This window comes from Mesocricetus auratus, unplaced genomic scaffold (genome assembly GCF_017639785.1).
Source record: "Mesocricetus auratus isolate SY011 unplaced genomic scaffold, BCM_Maur_2.0 Super-Scaffold_100008, whole genome shotgun sequence".
NCBI classification, from domain to species: domain Eukaryota; kingdom Metazoa; phylum Chordata; class Mammalia; order Rodentia; family Cricetidae; genus Mesocricetus; species Mesocricetus auratus.
In genome coordinates, this window is record NW_024429192.1 from 46,621,035 (window position 1) to 46,641,930 (window position 20,896).

At 39.8% G+C, this 20,896-nt stretch overlaps 1 long non-coding RNA gene across 3 annotated transcripts in view; it reads left to right on the top strand.

Moving 5' to 3' along the window:
- LOC110341777 overlaps positions 1-16,736 on the top strand; it is a 51,597-nt gene extending 34,861 nt beyond the window's left edge. For all 3 annotated transcript variants that reach the window (XR_005878916.1, XR_005878915.1, XR_005878917.1), the window contains one exon: positions 16,276-16,736. This is a non-coding gene — a long non-coding RNA (uncharacterized LOC110341777). The remainder of the gene's footprint in view (positions 1-16,275) is intronic.
- The last annotated feature ends 4,160 nt before the right edge of the window (positions 16,737-20,896 follow it).

The following is a 20,896-nucleotide window of genomic DNA, read 5'->3' on the forward strand; positions in this document are numbered from 1 at the left end:
TGCGGGCCCTGTACTTGCTACTTCAGTCTCTGTGAGCCCATGTGAGCCCTCCTTAGTGGTTTCAGTGGGCCATGTTGTCCTGCAGTCTTCCATCCCCTCTGACTCCTACAATCTCTCTACTCCTCTCCCATGGGGTTCCCCAATCTCCGATGGGAGGAAATTGATAGAGACTTCGAATTCAGACTCTCTCTCTCTCTCTCTCTCTCTCTCTCTCTCTCTCTCTCTCTCTGCATAATGTCTGGCTATGGGTCTCTGCACCCCCTCCCATCTGCTGATAGAGGAAGCCTCTCTGATGATGACTGTACAAGGAACCAATCTATAAGTATAGCAGAATATATCATTAGGAATCATTTCACAGATTTTTATTTCAAATATCATTAGGAATCATTTCAAAGATTTTTATTTCTAGCAGTGTTTGTTTCTACACTAATACTGGGCTATTCTTGGCCATCCAGTAAGCATAGGGAATGTGCCCCCTCCTGTGGGGTAGGTCTCCTGTTAAAACAAACATTGGTTGGTCACTCCTACATATTTTGTACTACCATTGCCCCAGCACATCTTGCAGGCAGGATAGATGGTAGGTGGGTGATTTTATGACTGAGTTAGTGTTCAGGTTTCTCTTTCCATAGCCTTCATATTACCTTCTCACGTTAAAGAGACTAGAATGTAGAAGTGATGACTCCAAGCCTGCACCAACCCCTCCTCCTCTCTTCCTTCTCAATATTCAATGAGTTGTCTCAGCTATCAGGTATCAGAGGGTGACCTGTACTAGTACCAGCCTGTGTTGTTTAGGGATCTCCAGGTGACCTCCTCAACAAACAACTCAACAGGATGTAACCTAGTGCCATCACTGGAAGCCTTGCTTGGCTATGAAAGATGGTCAGTTCATTATCTGGTATCTCCATATCCTCAATTACTAGGAGTCCTCACTAGGATCACCCTCATAGATTCCAGGAAGTTCCCACCATAGTAGGTTTCCACATAGCCCGCCAATGCCCCTCTATTCCCCTTGTACTCACTCATTCCATACCCTCCCCAATCTGATCACTTCTGCTCCTGTCCCAGGCTGCCCCTAGTCTACCATAGAATCTATTTCCTCTTTCCAAGGAGATCCATGCTTCCCTCATATAACCCTTTTCTTTACCTAACTTCTCTGAATCTGTGGATTACAGCTTTATTGTAATTTACTTAACAGATAATACCAACCTATAAGTGAATACATACCATATATGTTTTGTGGGGTCTAAGTTACCTCACTCAAGATAATTTTTTCTAGTTGCATCCATTTGCCTGAAGTTTCCCACTATTCATGTGTGGGGTTCTATGTGTGATTTGTGCTTTAGTAATGTTTCTTTTTACAAGCGTGGGTGCCCTTGCATTTGGGGCATAGATAATAAGAATTGAAACACCATCTTGGTGGACTTTTTTCTTTGATGAGTACAAAGTGTTCCTCCCTATTTCTTTTGATTAATTTTGGTTTGAAGTCTATTTTGTTATACATTAAAATGGCTACACTAGCTTGCTTCTTAGGTCCTTTGCTTAGAATATCTTTCTCCAACCCTTTATATTGTCTATTCTGAATACTGAATGTGTTTCTTGTATGCAGCAAAAGGAAAGGTCCTGCTTTCATATCATATCTATTCTATTAATCTGCATCTTTTATTATGGAATTGTGTTCACTGATATCAATATCAATTAACAATGGTTGTACATTCCTGTTATTTTGGTGGTGGTGGTGGTGGTGGTGGTGATGTGTGTGTGTGTGGGTGGGTGGGAGAGAGAGAGAGAGAGAGAGAGAGAGAGAGAGAGAGAGAGAGAGAGAGAGAGAGAGAGAGAGCTTCCCTTCTTTGGGTTTTGCTGGTGTGACATTATTTATATTATTTATTTTCTTTGTTTTCATGTGTGTTGTTAATCTCCTTGGTTTTGGATTTTTTTCCTTCTAGCATCTTCTGTAGAGCACTAGAGTTATAGTTGTTTAAACTTGACTTTATCATGGAATATCTTATTTTCTCCATTTATGGTTATTGAAAGTATTGTTGGGCATAGCACTCTGAGAGGGCATTTGTACTCTTTGAGACTGCAGCCATTCTTGTTTTTAGAGTCTTTATTGAGAGAGAAGTCAGGTGTAATTCTAATAGATCTGACTTTTTATATTACTTAGTCTTTTTCCTTTGCAGGTTTTTAAAATTCTTTCTTTGTTCTACATGCTTTGATTATTAGGTGATAGGGGAAATTTCTTTTCTGGTCTCTTTGTGTGTGTGTGTATAAGGGAAAAACTTGAGGAAAAGTTTCTTCTATGATTTTGTTGAAAATATTTTCTGGACCTCTATTCTGTGAGTCTTCTCCTTCCTTTATTCTTACAATTTGGGGTTTGACCTTTTCCTACTTTTCCAGACTTCCTGTGTGTTTTGTCTCAGAAATTTTTTACACTTAACATTTTCTTTTGCTGATGTCATTTCTTCTATTGTATCTTCGATGTCCGGGGTTCTCTCTTCCATCTCTTGTATTCTGTTAGTATAACTTGCCTCTTAGGTCCTAATTGCATTCCCAAATTTTTCATTTCCAGGATTCCCTCAGTTTGTTTTCTTTATTGCTTCTTTTTCCATTTTCAGGTCTTGAAAAGTTTTACTTGTTCCAACTGTTTGTATTTCCTTGGCTTTCTTTAAGGAATTGATTCATTTCCTTCAATTATTAATTATTTGTGTTTTTTCTGGCTTTCTTTGAGGGATTAATTCATTTCCTCCTTTTCTTTGTGTGTGTGTGTTTCCTTAGATTTCTTTAAGGGATTTATTATTTTCTTATTTAAGGACATCTATCATTTCATCTAGTTAGTTTTTCTTACGCTTCAGTTATGTTTGTATATTCAGAGCCTGCTATGGTAGGATATCTGGGCTCTGGTGGTGACATATAATCTGGTTGTTATTGATTGTATTCTTAAACTGGTATCTAGTCATTTGGATATGGGGTGATTATAGGTCTATGTGTTGATTTCTGGATTGGCAGGAATTTTATTTCTTGGTTTCTGTCTCCTTTATGGAATTTTGGAGGTGTGTTAGCTGAATGTTGCCTATTTTCACTGTCCTGCTTGGCTTGTGTGTTCAAGAATGCCTGCTGGTGTTGAACTCTTGGGAAAGGGGAGGTCAGGGGAAGAAGGTTTGAAGGCACCACAGGAGGTATGGACAGGGGAGAGGAGAAGATACCCTTGGTGTTCTGTTGCAGCTGCAGTGCTTGGGACAGTCCTGAGAATTGGGTTGGGGTAATAGAGAGAGAAGGGAAAGTTGTTGGGCAGCCTACCTGATCCGCTGACAGGCATTGCTCGTGGTTGAGTAGGGGCCGTGTTTTTTAGGTCTGGGGCTGGGACATAGTGATGAGAAAGGAAGGGAAGGGAAGCAGGGGATTGTTATGTTTGCTTTGAAATATGTTCATGCCTGGCACCTAACTCATTGCCCCCTATTGGAGATTTCACTTTCCACGAATTCCATTACTCACAGACAATGGTAGAAAGTAGCAAATGTTTCATCCATAATACAATAACGCATACAGAGAAGAAGACAGACACCATATTCGTATTGCTTTCATTGAAGCATTTTTTATTACTTTCCTATTTTAAGATATAATGGAAAGACACTAGCATAGATCTTTATTTATAAAAAATAATATAGTAAAGGTGTATATCAATTTGAGTACTGCTTACCATTTGAGACATCCACTGTAGATCTTAGAATGTGTTTTATGTGGGCAAAGGGAGAGTCAGTGGAAATTCATTACAAAGCGTCCTCACTGGGGATAGACTACAAATAAACTTTTACTTTTTCAGTGAATCTTAATTTGGGCTTACAAGTGATAGTTCTTACGGGTAACTAATACCAAATCCAGTTCAATAAATATTTTTTGGAAGTTGGTAAGATAGGCTATTAGAAGTTCTAGACAGGATTAGACAAAATAAGTCTTCACATGGCCACTATAAATATGCTCTTTGAGTGTGCTCAGTAGTAACTACCCTTGACAGGTTCACACCCATAATCCCAGTACTTGGTACAAAGAGCTTGAAGGGCCTGGAATGCAAGGTTGTTCTTGACTACACAGTCAGTCCCAGGCCAGCCTGCTCTATAACATGAGACACCCTCTAAAACAGTAAACAAACAAAATGTCAAAGTAAAAAACCAGTTACTACTGTATTATTTAGAAGTCTCTGTCCTGAAACTCACTCCATTTCATTGCAAAAAAGAACTCTCTGTGGATATTATTTCTAAAATTATACCTAAAAAGGTAATAAATCTTTCTTATATAATAATGGCATCTCATTAAGGATGAATGTGTATTATTATATCTATTCTTGCCTAATATTAGGAAACTGAGGTTCAGATTGATGGTTAGACTGATCTGGCCATGGCCTGAAGTTTAGGCCATAGCAAGGTGAGACTCTAACCCTACTGGCTCACTCCCAGTACAGCACCCTTTTCAATATATCAGAATACTTTAGAGTATCAGATATGTGAGGTGTTATCTTATGCTTGTCTTTGCCTGTATAGAAAGATATCCTGACTTTTTGACCGAATTATTAGGAATTATTAGGGCCAAAACAAAGAGATCCAGATCCTTCATTATAAGCTCCCGTCATATTGCTTGCTCTTTGCTCATTCATTACTCACCTGTTTCAAAGACTAATGAAAGGAAATGGATAAATAGGAAGAATATGAAAGAAACTCTTAATAATACATGGGTTAAAATGTCATAAAATGTACCTTGTATACTTAATGGCTTAAAATTGGGTATAAATGTATTTGATACTTGAAATAAGTAATTGGAGACATCACTCATCTCATTTCTAAACACTGTGAATATTAGAATTATATTCTCAAATATGGGCACAAGATAAATATCTTTAATAAATTTATTTAGTAATTTTTTTACATCCCAGCTGCAGTTTCCCCTTCCTCCTCTCCTTCCAGTCCTAACTCTGCAAACCTCTGTTCCCACCCACAATCCACTCCCCACTTTATTTCTGTTTAGGAAAAGGCAGGTCTCCTGTGAGTATCAACAAAACATGACAGATCAAGTTGCAATAAGACTAAGCACCTCCCTGTGTGTTAAGGCTGGGCAAGATAACCCAGTATGAGGAGCAGGGTCCCAATAGCCAGTAAAAGACTTGGAGACAGTCTCTGTTCCCTCTGTTAGGAGTCCCACAAGAGGGTCAAGCTACACAACTGTAACATATATGCAGAGTGCCTAGGTCAGTCCCATGCAGACTCTTTGGTTGTTGATTCAGTTTCTCTGAGCCTCTGTGGACACAGGTAAGTTGACTCTGTTAGTTTGCTTGTAGTGTCTTTGACCCCTCTGGTAACAAAGAAGACAAAATTATACAAAATTAAAAAGAAAGCATCTTCAACAAATTGTGCTGGTCTAACTGAATGTCGGAAAGCAGAATACAAATAGATCCATATCTATCACCTTGCACAAAACTCAAGTCCAAGTGGATCAAGGACCTCAGTATAAATCCAGATATACTGAACTAGAGCTAGAAATGGACACAACTTTCAAAGGCTTGCCCCTACTGAGTCACTGCTACCAAGGAGGTCTCGTCTCCTCAAGGCTTCAAAGCCCTTCAAGTTCCACCACAGACAGAACAAGAGAACACTTCTCTACTGCGTCTCAAAGAGCCATGGTCATCTCACACTATAAGTTCCTAGACCTGAAACACTCAGCTATCTCATCATACAGAATGCATTTAGTCAAACTTTAAGAGTCTCCATCTTCTTCCAAGATCCAATACTGTTTAAAAGTCCAAGGTGTCCCTTGTGAGATTCATGGAAAACTTCTATCTGTAAGCACATACTTAAAAACCAAACAAAAAGGAACCAAACCACCCCCTTCAAATTAAACAAGCAATAACAAATCATGACACAATGATGGAACTAAATCATGAATAAAATCCAACACAGCAAATGCTAAGCCCTGTAGCTACATATGTCAGCCAGCACATGTACTGGTCACCATCTCAGCACTGGTCACAACATCATTCCCTCTATAGCTCTGCCATTTGCAGCACACGTGGACTCTTTTTTGGGTGGCCTCCACGCAGTGACTCCAGCTTTCCTTAGCAGATGTCCTACATTTTCAGTAGCTAAACATGCCAAAGTGTCCATTTTAACTAAAGTCCCGATTCCCATTTTTTACAAGTAGCTCATTCAGAAGCTCCCTGTGGGGAATTAGACTCTGTTACATACTGCCTGTCTTTCTAGGCGTTTCTCTAGAATATTGGTACAGCATCTATACCCCCTTAATTCTTGCATTCTTGAAAAACAAACACTACTTTGTAGTATGATGTTTTACCCTTTTGGGGGGCCTGCCACCCAGCTCCCAAATAAATCTCACAAGGAGGTTTATTCTTAGTTAGGAATACCCAGCCTTAGCTTGGCTTATTTCTTTCCAGCCTTTCTTAAATTATTCCATCTTTGGCCTCAGGGATTTTGTCTTTCTCTATTCCTGTATATCCTTTCTCTCCTTCTTACTCCGTGTCTGGCTGTGTAACTGGGTGGTTGGGTGGCTGACCCCTGAAGTCCTCTTCCTTCCCCTCTCTTCCACGGTTCTTCCCTCTAGATTTCTCCTCCTATTTATGCTCTCTGCCTGCCAACCCCACCTATCCTTTCTCCTCCCTCGACCATCAGGTGTTTTAGACAGGCACAATAACACAGCTTCACAGAGTTAAACAAATGCAACATAAAAGAGTGAAACATACCTTAAAGTAATTTTCCCCAACACCACATGGGTAACTCCTAAGATCTGCTGTCAGATCAAGAAGTAGTCACTCCCTCCTTGTGATTGTTACAGGGACCTCTGAGTCTCTGAATGGCCCAGCCTGAAAAGTATTTAATCTACATATCCTTGGATGGTAGCAACAACAATAACAAAAACTTTGGAAACAGTGGAAATCTGATTGGCAATTTTCCTCTTTTTTAAAAATAGAATGCTTTATTTTCAAGGAGATTAAACAATAAATTTCCTTGAATTCAATTTCCTCATAAATGTAAGTGTTACTAATAAGGGAATTCATAAAGGTTTCTCTATTGTTCATCAAAAAGATAGAAAGCTACTGCTCAGAACACATTGTTCTTAAGTTACTCTTCTTTAGGGCTTTTCAAATTTGACCATGTCTGTCAGTCATCTGGAGTATTGACTGAGAATATAAGGCCCTGATAGTGACTGATAATAGACTGATATTTGAGTCTCCAATGAGACTCAAGATTCTGCATTTGCACCAGCTTCCAGAGAATGCCAGCCTTGTTGAGGCATCAAATTGAATAATGTTTTGTAAAGTTGGGTGGAGATTCTCATGGTTTCCTGTCTCTTCAATCAAAGGTTTACTACTTCAACATTATTGACTAACCATCAAATATAGATGTCTGCAATGTCCCCCATGTTAAATCCTACTCTGTTTTCTGTTATTATGAGGAAATACTTGAAACTGGGTCATTTTAAAGAAAACATTTGCTCTATTCCCCAGTTCTAAAAGGGATTATCAAGAACATATAATTAATGCATGCTGGGAAAACAAAATGAAGATGCCCATGCTTTGTTAACAATACACTCTAGCAATCACTAATTCAATTCCATGAGCACTAACCCAAGTACACAAGAAAGAAATTGATCTATTTTAACATTTCTTTGTTTTTAAAAAACGTTTTGGTGTTTTGTCTGCAAATCTGTCTGTGTGCCACATTCATGCAGTGCCCTCAGAATCCAGAAAATGGCATGGGATTCCTTGGAACTAGAGTTACATACAGTTGTGACCTGTCATGTGGACGTTTGGATTCAAACCTGGGTTCTCTGGAAGAACAAGATCTCCTAGCTACAGAGCCAACTCTCCAGCCGCTATCTTAGCAGTGCTGATAAAAAGGCAACCAAATTTCCGCATGTGTTTCAAGCATAGAAATCATGTTTAAGCCACAGTAGTGGATCTTTTAGTCTGTCTGGAATTCAGGTTATATTAGATCACGAGGTCAGGCAATTGATATAACAAATTCTGTTTGATGCTGTTTTGGATATCTCATAATTAAGGAAGTAAAAATTAACTGGGTAGGAAATCTGTTTCTACCTGAAACTAAGTCATCACCTTGTAACAAGCAGAACCTTCTTAACAGGATGACAGGCCACCAGAAAAACTGTTTCCTTTTTCTTCCGTTTCCTGTCACCTCAGGTGCTGACAGTCCAGGGAAGGTAGAGGCAATCAGTACCTACTGAACACTGAGGAAAAGAAATTCACTACTCTTAAGCCCCATCCTCTGAGGCTGGGAAGTGTTTTGAATATAATATAAAATGAAACTGAGTATAATAGAGTATGATACTAATGATTTATTTAACAACTTTAGTATGAGGTAGCAGCTGTTACCATAGCAACTAGTGCAAATGCTAAGGTATCCCTGAGCAGGCTCATACTCCAGGCCTCAGCTCGGCAGCTAGAGACAGCTGGGTTCTTCATAAGCTTTAGACTCATTGGGCCTTCCCTGTGCTGGTCTTCTTGGCTCTCTGGTAGTTTCACAAGCACATGTGCCACTCAGTGTTATGCTGATACCAGCATGACTTCTGGATGCATGGTCCCTTAGGTTTTGACACAAACAGCCAGCAATTGTGAACTGAGAGCTGCACTACTAGAACTTGACACCCTCACTTTGCCTTTGCTTCTGTTCAGTGTCATGATTGCACTGGCTGATTTACTGTCATCATAACTTCTGATGTGTTGCATTCATTGTTTAAATGTTTGATGACATCACTATCATGACTAAGAAGTAAACAAAGAACAAAAGCAGACATTGGGTACAGTACACTCTTATGCCAGGGGCTAGCTCCAGATTTCACAAACATCTAGCAAACACATGGTTAATGGAAGACCTCATCTCTCTCCCTCTGTCTCATCCTGTTTCCTGTGTCTCCATTTCATTCTGCTTTTTGGTCTTGCACAAAAGCCTGTTTTTTGTATCAAAGAAGTATTATGTAATTGGCATGCTCTCATTATGACCATGAATTTCCTTCAATTAATTCACTGAGCAGTTTTTGAAGAGGGAAGTGTTACAGAGGCTTATGGGAAAACAAGTTATATAATAAGGCTATTCATAGCAAAATAAGGTAACTTCTCGTTAAAGTTAACTCTCTTATTGACCCTTAATTTATTTTAAAAGAAATTTTTCAAAACACATTTTTGTTCAAATACAGAAAGAAGGCCATTGATATCAGATTCGAATGCCATGAAAATTGGAGGGAAATTTTGAAAAATGTGATCCAAAGACCCAAAATGCTCTCTACAGGAAGGTTTAAGAAGTGAACATTTATAGGGGCACTGGACCAAAATTGCAGGCACATCCCTGTCCTCTTGTGCTTGCTCCTGTCGCCTATTGCAAGCCTCACCTGGCTCTCTTGCTTCAGTCTCGGTGACTTCTCAACCCCTTCTTCCTGTTTTCCTCCCTATCTGCTTCCGAGACTGAGCAATGAAGACACATGGACTGCAAGACGCTTTCCAGTAAGGGCATGACAAAGCTGGGAGGAAGACATCTCATCATGCCTGTGATACAGGTCCAGTGCAGAGGAGAATTCTGGGAACTATGCATATGTGATGATATTGACACCTAAAGAGACCGCTCCATCAGACACAAAACACACAAGATGCTCTGGAGCCAATTTTGAAACAATTCCTAAATGTTTACATGATTTTTAGGATATAATATATTCACCCCACATGTCTAAAAACATTCCAAAGTAATGATTGTCTCTTATACCACCCCCTACGCGAGAAGTCAGTGGAGGGAGCTGCCATCCCTCTGGAGCCTTTTCCTCTGCCTCTGGACAGTGAGAACAGAGACCCCATAACCAACAAGCTGCTGAGTTTCAAAACTTGAATCCACCCAGCAGTCTTCTTGCTTGTGGTCAACTTTCTCTCCTACTTGAATAATTTCAGTGGCTTCTTTTTTTGTGGGGTGTCTCTGCTCCATAAAGATGGATATATATATATATATATATATATGAAACAATCCTATTTCACATATCAATCCTAGTTCCCTCTCCCTCCCATCAATTTGTCTCTTTCCACCTCTCTGTCCTTCCAGTTATCTACCCCCAAGCTAGTGTGAAGATGTGGAGATGTAAGAGCACTGCACTGTGATAATTCTCACCTGGGTGATGGGTAGAGCCAATCCACTCACTGGCCAATTAGATGCAGATGTCTTTCCCTTCCTAATACATAACACAACTTTCACTCACCTGTTTTTGAGGAAGATGGTTGACTTCAGCACCTTCCTTGTAACGTAGTAGTCACTGGGGGGCTCTGATAGACTGGAGACAACCAGCATCACACACCATTCCTCTGAGCCCCAGAATGAGACCCACTTGGGAAAGTTACAGCAGCTGGGAAAATGATATCATCTTACTTTATTCTCTTACTTTTTCTGTCTGGTCTTTCCTTGGGTGTTAGTGAGGAACATGGAACATGTGGAAGCCCCTGGCAGGTGACATATGTAAAAGGGAAAACACAGTACCTTGAAGGGAACTTTAAAACCGAAAAGTAGAATGCATTGTTCCCTTTGGTTAATATTTGAGGTACAGAATACAATCTTATTTGAATCTCATATCATTACTAGACTATTCTGTTATGAAAAACAACAAATTACATTTCTGCCTTAAGCCTGATTGAGCCATTCTTTTGTGTCCCTTCAACGTCTTCCCTTTCTCCTTCTGCCACCTTGGATGAGGCTCGCCAGGCTACATGGGCCTTCTTTCTTACCAAAGGGTTTCCTATGCACTGTTTCTTTTGCTTGAGACACCCCTTAGCCCTGTGCCAAGTGTTCATTTGTCGTCTCTAGACTTCAAATTCACAGTTGGTTGCCTAGTCTGTAAAAATGAATGTGGACCTGTCTTAGGGTTTCTATTGCTGTGAAGAGATACCATGACCATGGTAGTTCTTATAAAGGAAAACATTTAATTGGGACTGGCTTCATTTTAGAGGTTTAGTCCACTGTCATCATGGGGGAATCATGGTGGTGCACGGCAGACATGGTGCTGGAGAAGGAGCTGAGAGTTCTGCATCTTGATCTGCAGGCATCAGGAAGAGACTGTGCTACACTGGGTGTGGCTTGAGCATCTGAAACCTCAAAACCCACCCCCACTGACCATCTACTCTAACAAAGCCATACCTCCTAGTAGCCCCATTCCCTATGGGCCTATGGAAGACATTTTCTTTCAAACCACCACAGGGCCCTTTATATTTTCCCTTTTGAAATTGGCATGGTCTTAATTTTTTTCCATTGAGGTCATTTGACTAAGAGACAGTGGTATGAAAAGGGTTTTCCTTTTATATCTCCTTTGCCAGACTCCTTAAGAGCAAAGCTTTGGTTTATCTATTGTTTGCCATCATAGTTTTCACTGGAGCCAGGGACAACACTGTCCAGTATGTGTGCTAGCATTTGGTTATACTGTATTTTCTACACTTAAGAAAACAATTATCTATCGGTCTGTCTATCTATCTATCTATCTATCTATCTATGTATCTATCTATCTGGTGTTTTCAGTGTGAGTTTATGTGCACCATGTGTATCCGAGCACCCCCAGAGGCCAGAGGACACCTGATCTCCTGAAATGGGAGCTATAAGTGATTATGAGCTGCCATGTGGGTTGTGGGAGCTGAAACAGCATCTTCTATGTCCTCTATGGGACATCTCTCAGCACTCCAATCCCTTAACCCCTTTTCTTCACTTCTTGATGAGAGCAACAGATCATGTGGGCCTGTTTGCTGCCCAAGCTCACCAGTCCCTGTACCTTCCCTCAGCTCTACCCTCTCCTCAGCCTCAGCCTGACTGGGACCCATGTCAACTTGAGTCACCATGGAAGTTCTAGAGGATCCTAAAGAGGGAGTCCTCTGTATTCCATCAGTGACCCTACTTTCTCTGGATGGCCACATAGCAATAGAACTCTCTCCCTAGAGTATTGTTCCAAATTGCACAGAGAGAGTACCAATCTGGGTAAGCATCCCAGGAAGTACCTGGGACCTCCAGCTGAATGTCTTCCAATGGTCAGACCTACCTCACGAGATTGTCCTTTCATAGGCTTGCTAGTCCAGCTCTATGCCACACTGTAGAGTTCTTATTTCCACAATTAACCAGTATTAGCTTGATGAGTATTTTTATATTGTGTGGCTCCTGTTTAAGTTACTGTGTGGTTTCTCTCTCCTGGATAGACCCACACTACCCATGGCCACTCATACTCCTGAACTCAGGCTACATATTACTTCCTCCATCAAACTTCTCCTAACCTCTGGACTGAGCTCTCCAAATTAGCTAGTTTCCACTGTATCCTTTTTCTTCATAGCATTGCGTAAAATTACCACAACCATATAACAACTGAATGGTTTTTACTTAATGTCTTCATCACTGTACTGAAACATTGAGGGAGAAAAGACAGCTGTGCTGTCTTTTTAAAAGCATGATACCTACTTAGAGTATCTAGTACAATAAAAATAGTTCAGAGATTTTGGGGGCATTTCAAGCAATATTTTCCTGCCTAAATGAAAAATAATGAAAAAATAAATTATCAGTTAGGGGTTTAGCTCATTGGTAGAAGACTTAAATAGTGCACACAAGGTTCTGGGCTCAATCCCCATCATCAAAATAAAAAGAAGGTTGTATACATTTAAAGGTGTATAACATATTTATATATTGTGAAATGATTACCGCTAACAAGTTAGCTAACACCTCTCTCCCTCCCTTTCTCTTCAAGACAAGGCTTTTCTGTGTAGCCCTGGCCCCTGACTGTCATAGAACTCACTGTGTAGACCAGGAAGGCCCCTAACTAACACATCTCACTTTCACTTCACATAATTACTGTAGTGATATATTATTTATTATTTATTAAAGCTTGCCTGAGGATTCAGAAATCAAAGCCAACTTCAAGCTATAGAGATGAGACAGTGCTGACATCTTAAACCCCAGAAGCCACAGAGGTAGGTTTTGGTGGTACACACCTTTAATCCCAGGACTCAGGATTAAGAGATAAAGAGATCTATGGGAAATTGACCCGGCCCTACAAGAAACAGTTCACACAAAGGTGATGCAGCACCTGGGATCACAGGCCTTTAATCCCAGCACTAGGGAGTTGGAGACAGGAGTGACATGGATGGGTGGAGAAAGGAATAGAAGGCAGAAGGAGACAGGAACTGAGAGCTTTTGCCTCTGAGGATTAGTGGAGACAGGATTTTACCATTTCAAATGGATAGAGGTAAGATCTACTGTCTTGGCTGATTTGCTTCTCTGACCTTCAGCTTGAAGTTTGAACTCCAATATCTGTCTCTGGTTCTTTTATTTATTGTGCTACAAATTACCTTCTTTGTATGCTTGATGATCTGCTCTCTCAGCAAATTTCAGGTGTGAGGTATAGTATCATGTACTATATCAACTATATCAACAATTACCAAGTTAAATAAATGCTGTTGCTCTCCTTATAAGAGGACTGGTCTTGAGGGTTGAGGGTTGTGCTTTTTTTTTCTTTTTTTCTTTTTTTTTTTTTTGGTTTTTGGTTTTTGGTTTTTCCAGACAGGGTTTTTCTGTATTGTTTTGGAGACTGTCCTGGAACTTGCTCAGTAGACCAGGCTGGTCTTGAACTCACAGAAAGATCTGCCTGCCTCTGTCTCCCAAGTGCTGGGATTAAAGGCGTGTACCACCAACATCCAGCTGAGGGTTGTGCTTTTACTATTTTTATATATAGTTCATATAAGAAAATGATGTTTCTCTATCTGTTAAGGGCCTCCTAATACAAACAGTTCTTTCCCAATCAGCAGCAGCCTGTGGCCATCCATTAGTTTCTGAGGATATCTTCCTCTTTCTGCACAGCTCCAGAGTGAGTTTCTTATGTACTAAAGACTTTGTGTCAGTCAGGTCAGGAAGTCTACAATGGATAGTAGCTGGTTATGTCACATGAAAGTAAGATCCTATCTCTGATCACAAGACTCTTTGTTCACTAGGAGTACCCACTTCCTGCCTTTTTGTCCATATTCATTCACAATAAATTGGTTTCACAACTATTCTATGAGTGCAGTTGTGGCCAATCCTACTTTATGGTTATATAAAGTATAATTTTTGTCTGGCCACTTTAGGACTCAGAGTCCAAGCTATCATGAAAGAGAATTTGATTTCTTCTTGGATCTTCTCAAATGAGGCTTACTTTCTTTCATGGACATGGAGGTTGAAAATTAGATGTCCTGGTCATGCTACATCTGTCCAACAACCACTAGGACAGTAGAGAAATCAACCAAAGTAGAGATGAGCAGAACCAGACAGAAGATGAAACCCACGCAGATGCTGATAACAGAATCAACTTTCCATCAAGCTGCTCCAGAAACTAGACATTCTAGACTTTTCAGTTCTTTGAACTCATAAACTCACTTATTGCTTAACCAATTCACCTTAAGTATGCCACTGATCTTGTTGGTAATCCATCTTTAGGTACAAATCATGAACAGAGGAAAGACAGACAATGACATTTCTTGATGTGATACTTTTGACAAAATAACTGAGGGAACTTAATGGGAAAAGATTCATTCTGACTAATAGATTCAGTCCATAGCAATTGGCTCCAATGTTCCTGGTGAGTTCTTGATGAAGCAAAGCTGCTTATTTGGTAATAGTGAGGAAGCACAGACAGAAAATGAAGGCAAGACATGATGTCATAGACACTCTTGCAAAGACCCGCTCTTTCCAACTAGGTTCCAGCTCCTATGTTCCTGCTATGTCCTCACAGTCTATCAAAGTATTAACTCACAAATTGACTAATCTATTGATGAAGTAAGAGTCATCATTATCCCATTACTTCCCAAGAGTAGCCAATCAAGAATTACAAAGCTGGGTAGCATTTCAAAACCAAACTGTAGCAATGATATAGATTAGACTAAATGAGTAGTGCTGTGATTAACCATGTTCATTTAAGTCATTTGTTTAGTTCCTAAACTAGACAATATAGAGTGACCACAAAGTCTGAGAGCAAGCCAATATAATAAAACATTGGTTTTTATTAGAGCAACGCAAAATAATATTACTTCACACCTTATGGACACTACTATAGATTTTAACTTACCCTAAAATCTAGTTGAGAAATCAATTATGAATCAACATATGATATTAAATAATATGTGGACTTTGTTAGGAAAGAGCCTACTGCATGCAAGTGGAAAGGCTGATGAAAGATAGTGTGACAGACAGGCAGGAACAGAAAGAAAGTAGGAAGGAAAGAAGAGAAGAGACAATAGGTGGAAAGAAGTAACAAACAAGGAAAAGTAAACAAGGAAAGGGAAGACAGAGGAACAGAAACTACAAAAATTATTCAATAAATATTCCAGTTTGGGGAACATAAAATCAAAGAAACTACAGCAATTAAGAAGGAGAAGAAAAGAAGGAAGGAGAACTACCTATGGTTACCCTTCTTGTGATGTTCAGTGTGACATTAAAAGTGAGCAAATAAACAGCAGTAAAAATATATTCATCATACCTGTTAGGTTGGTGATATATAGATGTGTATAGTGGGTGTTATAAGGCAGAGCAGCAGGAACCTGGGTAGATAAGACTTCATAAGAAGACAGTCTTCAAGCTGGACCTTGACCATGGAGTCATTTCTGAAACAGGAAGCTCATGGAGCACAGCTGTGGGGTCTCAGTCAAGCCATACAATAGGGAAGTGGATTTGATCACATATGGTTTCTGTCTCTGTTTACTAATCATAAAGACATCCTTCATCTGGGATAATGACAGAAGGCAAGGGTCACATTGTGTTGTCTTTAGGCTTAGATGGAGCAAAGCTACTAGTTGGTACTGGTCAGAGATCACGGAGTTCAGAAGTCATTATGTCTTTAAGAGAAGTTAGAACTTTATCAAAAGTGTGACACTGTTGCCCACTAGTGCATTAATAATGAGAATGCCATGGAGGTAAATTGCTTTCTGTTTGAATTTGAGGTCTTCTCCACAGGAGGGATTTCTCTGATCAAAGCCCATAGTTCAGTAGACCCTAGACCCTAGGAGGGAACCTCGTGGTGGTGTTTGCTAAATGCTCATATTGTCAAACTGCCTTCTAAATATTTATCTTCACTTCCATAGATTAGAGCTACTCTCAAGCTTGTTCAAGTTTCTTTTTGCTTTGGGTAATAGTTTATGCAGAGACACACAATTGGTTATAGAGCTGAGAATACATGACTATTGAATGCTAAGTCATAAAAGGGATATTTGTATCATTCCTTCCCCTACCCCTTCAGAGGATCATGGAAGAGCAAGCCAGAAGAAGGTCAAAAGGCCCCTAACCCAGGGGACTTGGAGGACTGCATGAAACCCTATCTTCTGGACCTAGCATGGCCAATGTATTCATGAACTCTGAGCAACTGTGGCTACCAACACAAGAGCCACACAAGATCCAGTCCTTCAACATTCCAGCATGGATGGGAAACATCACATGAGTCTTCAACTCTAGCTGAAGAGTTAAAGACAATCAGTGACTGCTAAGGGGAGGAAGAGCTGTTTCAGTGATGTAGGCACTGATAAGTCATTTGTGATCCAGTAAATAACCCCTCACTCACACACATGCAAGCATCTCTAATTATGTCCAGTGGGTCACAAAAGCAAACAAACAAAAAAGATATGAAAACATAAGGGGGAATGTTGTGAAGAAGAATGTTCCCAGAGGTGGTGGGAACAGGGTAAGAGAGGGGGGTTGGGGAGATTGGCTATAACTAAAATACATTATATGAATGTATAAAATCTTCAAATAAATAAAACCTACCTTTAAGAAAAAGGTTCTATTTCTTTTCTATTATTATTATTATTGGTTTTACAAGACAGAGTTTCTCTGCGTAGTCCTGGCTGTCCTGAACTCACTCTGTAGAGCAGGCTGGCCTCAAACTCAGAGGTCCACCTGCCTCTGCTTCCTCATGCTGGGATTAAAGGAATGCACCACCACCACTGGGAAAGACCACATTTCTTTAAGGAAAACTAGATATTTTTTTGTTTGTTTGTTTTTTTGGTTTTACAAGACAGGGTTTCTCTGTGTTGTTTTGGAGGCTGTCGGTCCAGCCTGGCCTCGAACTCACAGAGATCCGCCTGCCTCTGCCCCGAGTGCTGGGATTAAAGGCGTGCGCCACCACCGCCCGGCTGGAAAACTAGATGTTTATCAGAGCATCTGTGACACCAAGAGGAATGGCTGGATGCTGCAATTTAAGATGACACTGAAGAAATGTCTGTGACCCTTTTAACAAGAGGAAGTGTGTGACTGTGGTCATGGTATAGACTGTCTTACACACTGGAGGGTATTCCTCTTTTGCCAGTGCAGGGAAGGTACATGACCATACCATTCCAGCAGAGATAACACCTGAGTCTGTGCTCCGGTTTCTACCTTGAGTTTTAACTATCTCCAAAACAACTGAGAGTATTTTCACTCTAAGGTAAAACAAGGAAAAGCATCTAGTTAAAATTCAGATTTTCCCAATGTCTTCTGATCATATTAACGCATGGACAATATAAGGTAAAATCAACAAGCCAATTTTGCCAGCTGTTTGTTATTTCCTACCTATTTTAAACTTGGACAGGTTCCATCTCTCTCCTCCAACCCACTCCCCGGTCAAATTCTCTCCCAGTTATTTCTTAAAGATGTTTAGAGATTGTCTTGAATGTTCCCTGACCTTGAAGTCTCATGTGTGAGAGCCTGTGAGAGATGCTCTTCCCATGATCACTTTCACCACAAGAATAGGAACTCTCTGTGTGGGATGCTCTCTTCTCATGATTTGAAAACTTCAAGCTTCTTATTAAGTCACCCACTGGTACCTTGGTCTCTTTGTAATGCCTAAGAAAAACAGTTCCCAGAAGAGCTCCGAAGCCTGTGATGACCTCATGGCTCTGAGCCTAAAGACAGAGGCTTCTAAAGATAGAGCCAATCATTCTCACAGAAAAAAATTGCAGAACAAGATATCCATGCTCCTGGTACAGGAGCATATATCACATGATACTAGCAGCTTGACATGTCACCCCAGCTTTGCTGAGATGTGGTCACTAAGAACAATGTCCGCCATATATATATAATGCATAACATAGTGTGCTTGGACACAGTGTACACCAGCATTTCCAAAAAGACACTGAGCGTACCCTGCAGCTCCACACAGTTCCTTTGGAAACCATTTGCTTTGTTTTTGCTTTGTGTAAAAAACAGATTATGATATTGGCTTCTTAAGCACTCAATGATTTAATTATAGACACAGTTTTATAGCAAACCTCTGAAACTTATTCCTATTTTATAACTGCACCTTTATGTCCCTCAAACATAATGTTGCCTCTATCCCCTAGTCATTATCAATCTGTCCTCTATTTCCTGTCTTTCATTCATATAAGAACCATATAGTATATGTAATCTGCTTCTTATTTCACCTAGCAAAATGTGTTTTGGGTCATTTATATTATTCTCTTTTAAAGGCTGAGCAATGTTCCACTGCACACATTTATGCACACATATCACATCTGTTCATCTGTCAGGGGATGTTTAGTTTGCTTCTAAGATTCAGCTTAGAATAATGCTGCCAAGAATTACAAGGACAGATACATGTTTGTGATCTTGATCTTATTTTTGATATACACCCAGAAGTATGACTGCTAAATCATATATTTAAACTTATAAGTAAATTTGGTACTGTTTGTCATAGCATCATTTCTGAGTTCACAATGCTCTGATTACTTCACAGTCTCAGTGACACCTGCTATTCATTTCACAATCCCCAACAAGTGACTCAGGGTGGTTTCAATCCATGTTTATCTGATTATTCCACTATATTAAGTGTCTTTTCAAAATTGTGAGTTCTTGGCACCCCTGTTCAAGTTCTGTTGTTCATAACAGCATAGAGTTATATTTGAGATGTCTAGATTGTTTCCTTTTTCTATGTCTATAGTTTGTCATTGTTAATCACTTCAGAGTTATATCTTAAAATCAGAGAGTATGATGTCAAGGTCTTCATTTATTTATGTATTATTTATTTCAGTTAAATAGCTTTGGCTGTTGGGTTCCTTGGCCACTCTATGTGCCTATTGAAGGTATTTTTTCTGCATAAAATTTCCTTAGAATTTTGATAGAGACTACACTAATATTTCTGCTAACTTGGCTCCACTGTGAAGAGGCCTCATGTTTTGACTCTGGTGAGGTCTGATAGCTGGGCTTTCTGGTCTTGTGAGGTCACTGTCTGGGTTTTATAATCCCTTGAAGCCAATTGGAATGGCTCCAAACTTAAGCATGTTTGGATGAAGGCTCATGGATCAAATCTGCCACGGAGGTCTCTGTTTAGACAAGGCTATTGCAACTCTGGAGTTTCTGCACTGACAGTGTTAGCTTTCCAGAGTCTCCCAAGTCTTCTTTGTTCACAGCTGTTGCTGCTTGTGTAGGGATGTAACTCTCCAAGTGTTCCATGGGAAGAGACAGAAAACTGAGCTTCCTAAGCAATGCCCTGGAACACTGGGAGGTAGACAACCAACCTTTGCCTCTGATTCCTTCATAAGAGAAAACACAGGCTAAGGGGATCACTCTGCTCTCTTGCTGGATATGTCATGTCCACTTTCTTCTCTCAGTGCTGGGACCACTGACTTGAAACTGCAGGCCCTGTGTATGCTGCCACAGTCTCTGTGAGTTCATCTGAAGATAAAACTTCAGTGCCTGTTGTATCTGGAAGGCACCATTTCCTTGGAATCATCCATCACCTCTGACTCTTAAAATCCTTGCGTCTTCTTCCATAGATGTCTGAGTGTCAAAGGACTTTGATGAGGGCATCCTATTTAGGGCTAAGTGCTCCAAAATCTCTCCCTCTCTGCTCTTACTACTAACCAAGAAGCACAAGAAGCTATGTGCAATTGATAGCTGCTTGCAAGAGAAAAATTGGTTTTCTCCAGTGGAGTTTCATTGGGTATATTAACCACACTTCAGGGCAGACCCCATGCACAGGAGTGGCTGGTCCCTACAAAATTAACTTGGTGGTATTTTTTGACCTTTTGTGTCATTTTGTTTTGATTTTGAATTTTTAGGAGCTTATGGGTTTTGTTTTATTTTTTGGCTTTTTAAGAGAGAGACACAGATAAAGAGAGAAGAAGAGAGGAAGGCAGGGAGGCAGGCAGGGAGGCAGGTAGGGAGGGAGGGAGGGAAGGAGGTGGAGAGGGAAAACATGATCAAAATATATTATATGACAAAACCTTTTTTATTTAAAAAACAAAAAAATGCTATTTCATCCCCGAGACACAGACTTTGCAGAGAGATACTTCATCTGAGGGAGTCACTGTGAGTTACTAGGACTGAAAGTCTCTTCTGTATTATGTAGTGATTTTTAAAATTAAAGACAAATGTTTTTAAAACTGCTTCTGTATTACTTGGGGGAATGATAAAGACTAATTTATTAGCTATTTCTGAATATGTTCTCTGAGTCATTTACCTTTCAATAATTCTACTCGTCTTAGGAAAATTTGTGAAGATCGTTTTGAAAGTGTTTTTTTTTCTTTTTTTCCAGTGATTACACTGAGAATAAGCCACAGTTCCTTTTTATTTTGTGAAAAATGGTTTGGGTTCTTCTCCTTTTTTGGTTTCATAGAAATTGATTAATATCTGAATTAGTTTTGCTTTTGTCATATTCATATTCCACTACTCAGAAGCTCTTCTAACTAACCTATGAATTGTGTTTACGACAAGTTTCAAATGTTGATTTTGTTAACTTTGTTTGAAAGAGTTTTTCAGGTAGTAAGAACATTTTATACTCAACCACATACATGCCATTGAATATTTTGGGTACAGTAAATGAATGTTTAGAGATGTTGTGCTAGTTGATTTCTGTGAACTTGACACAAACTATACATATCTGGGAAAAG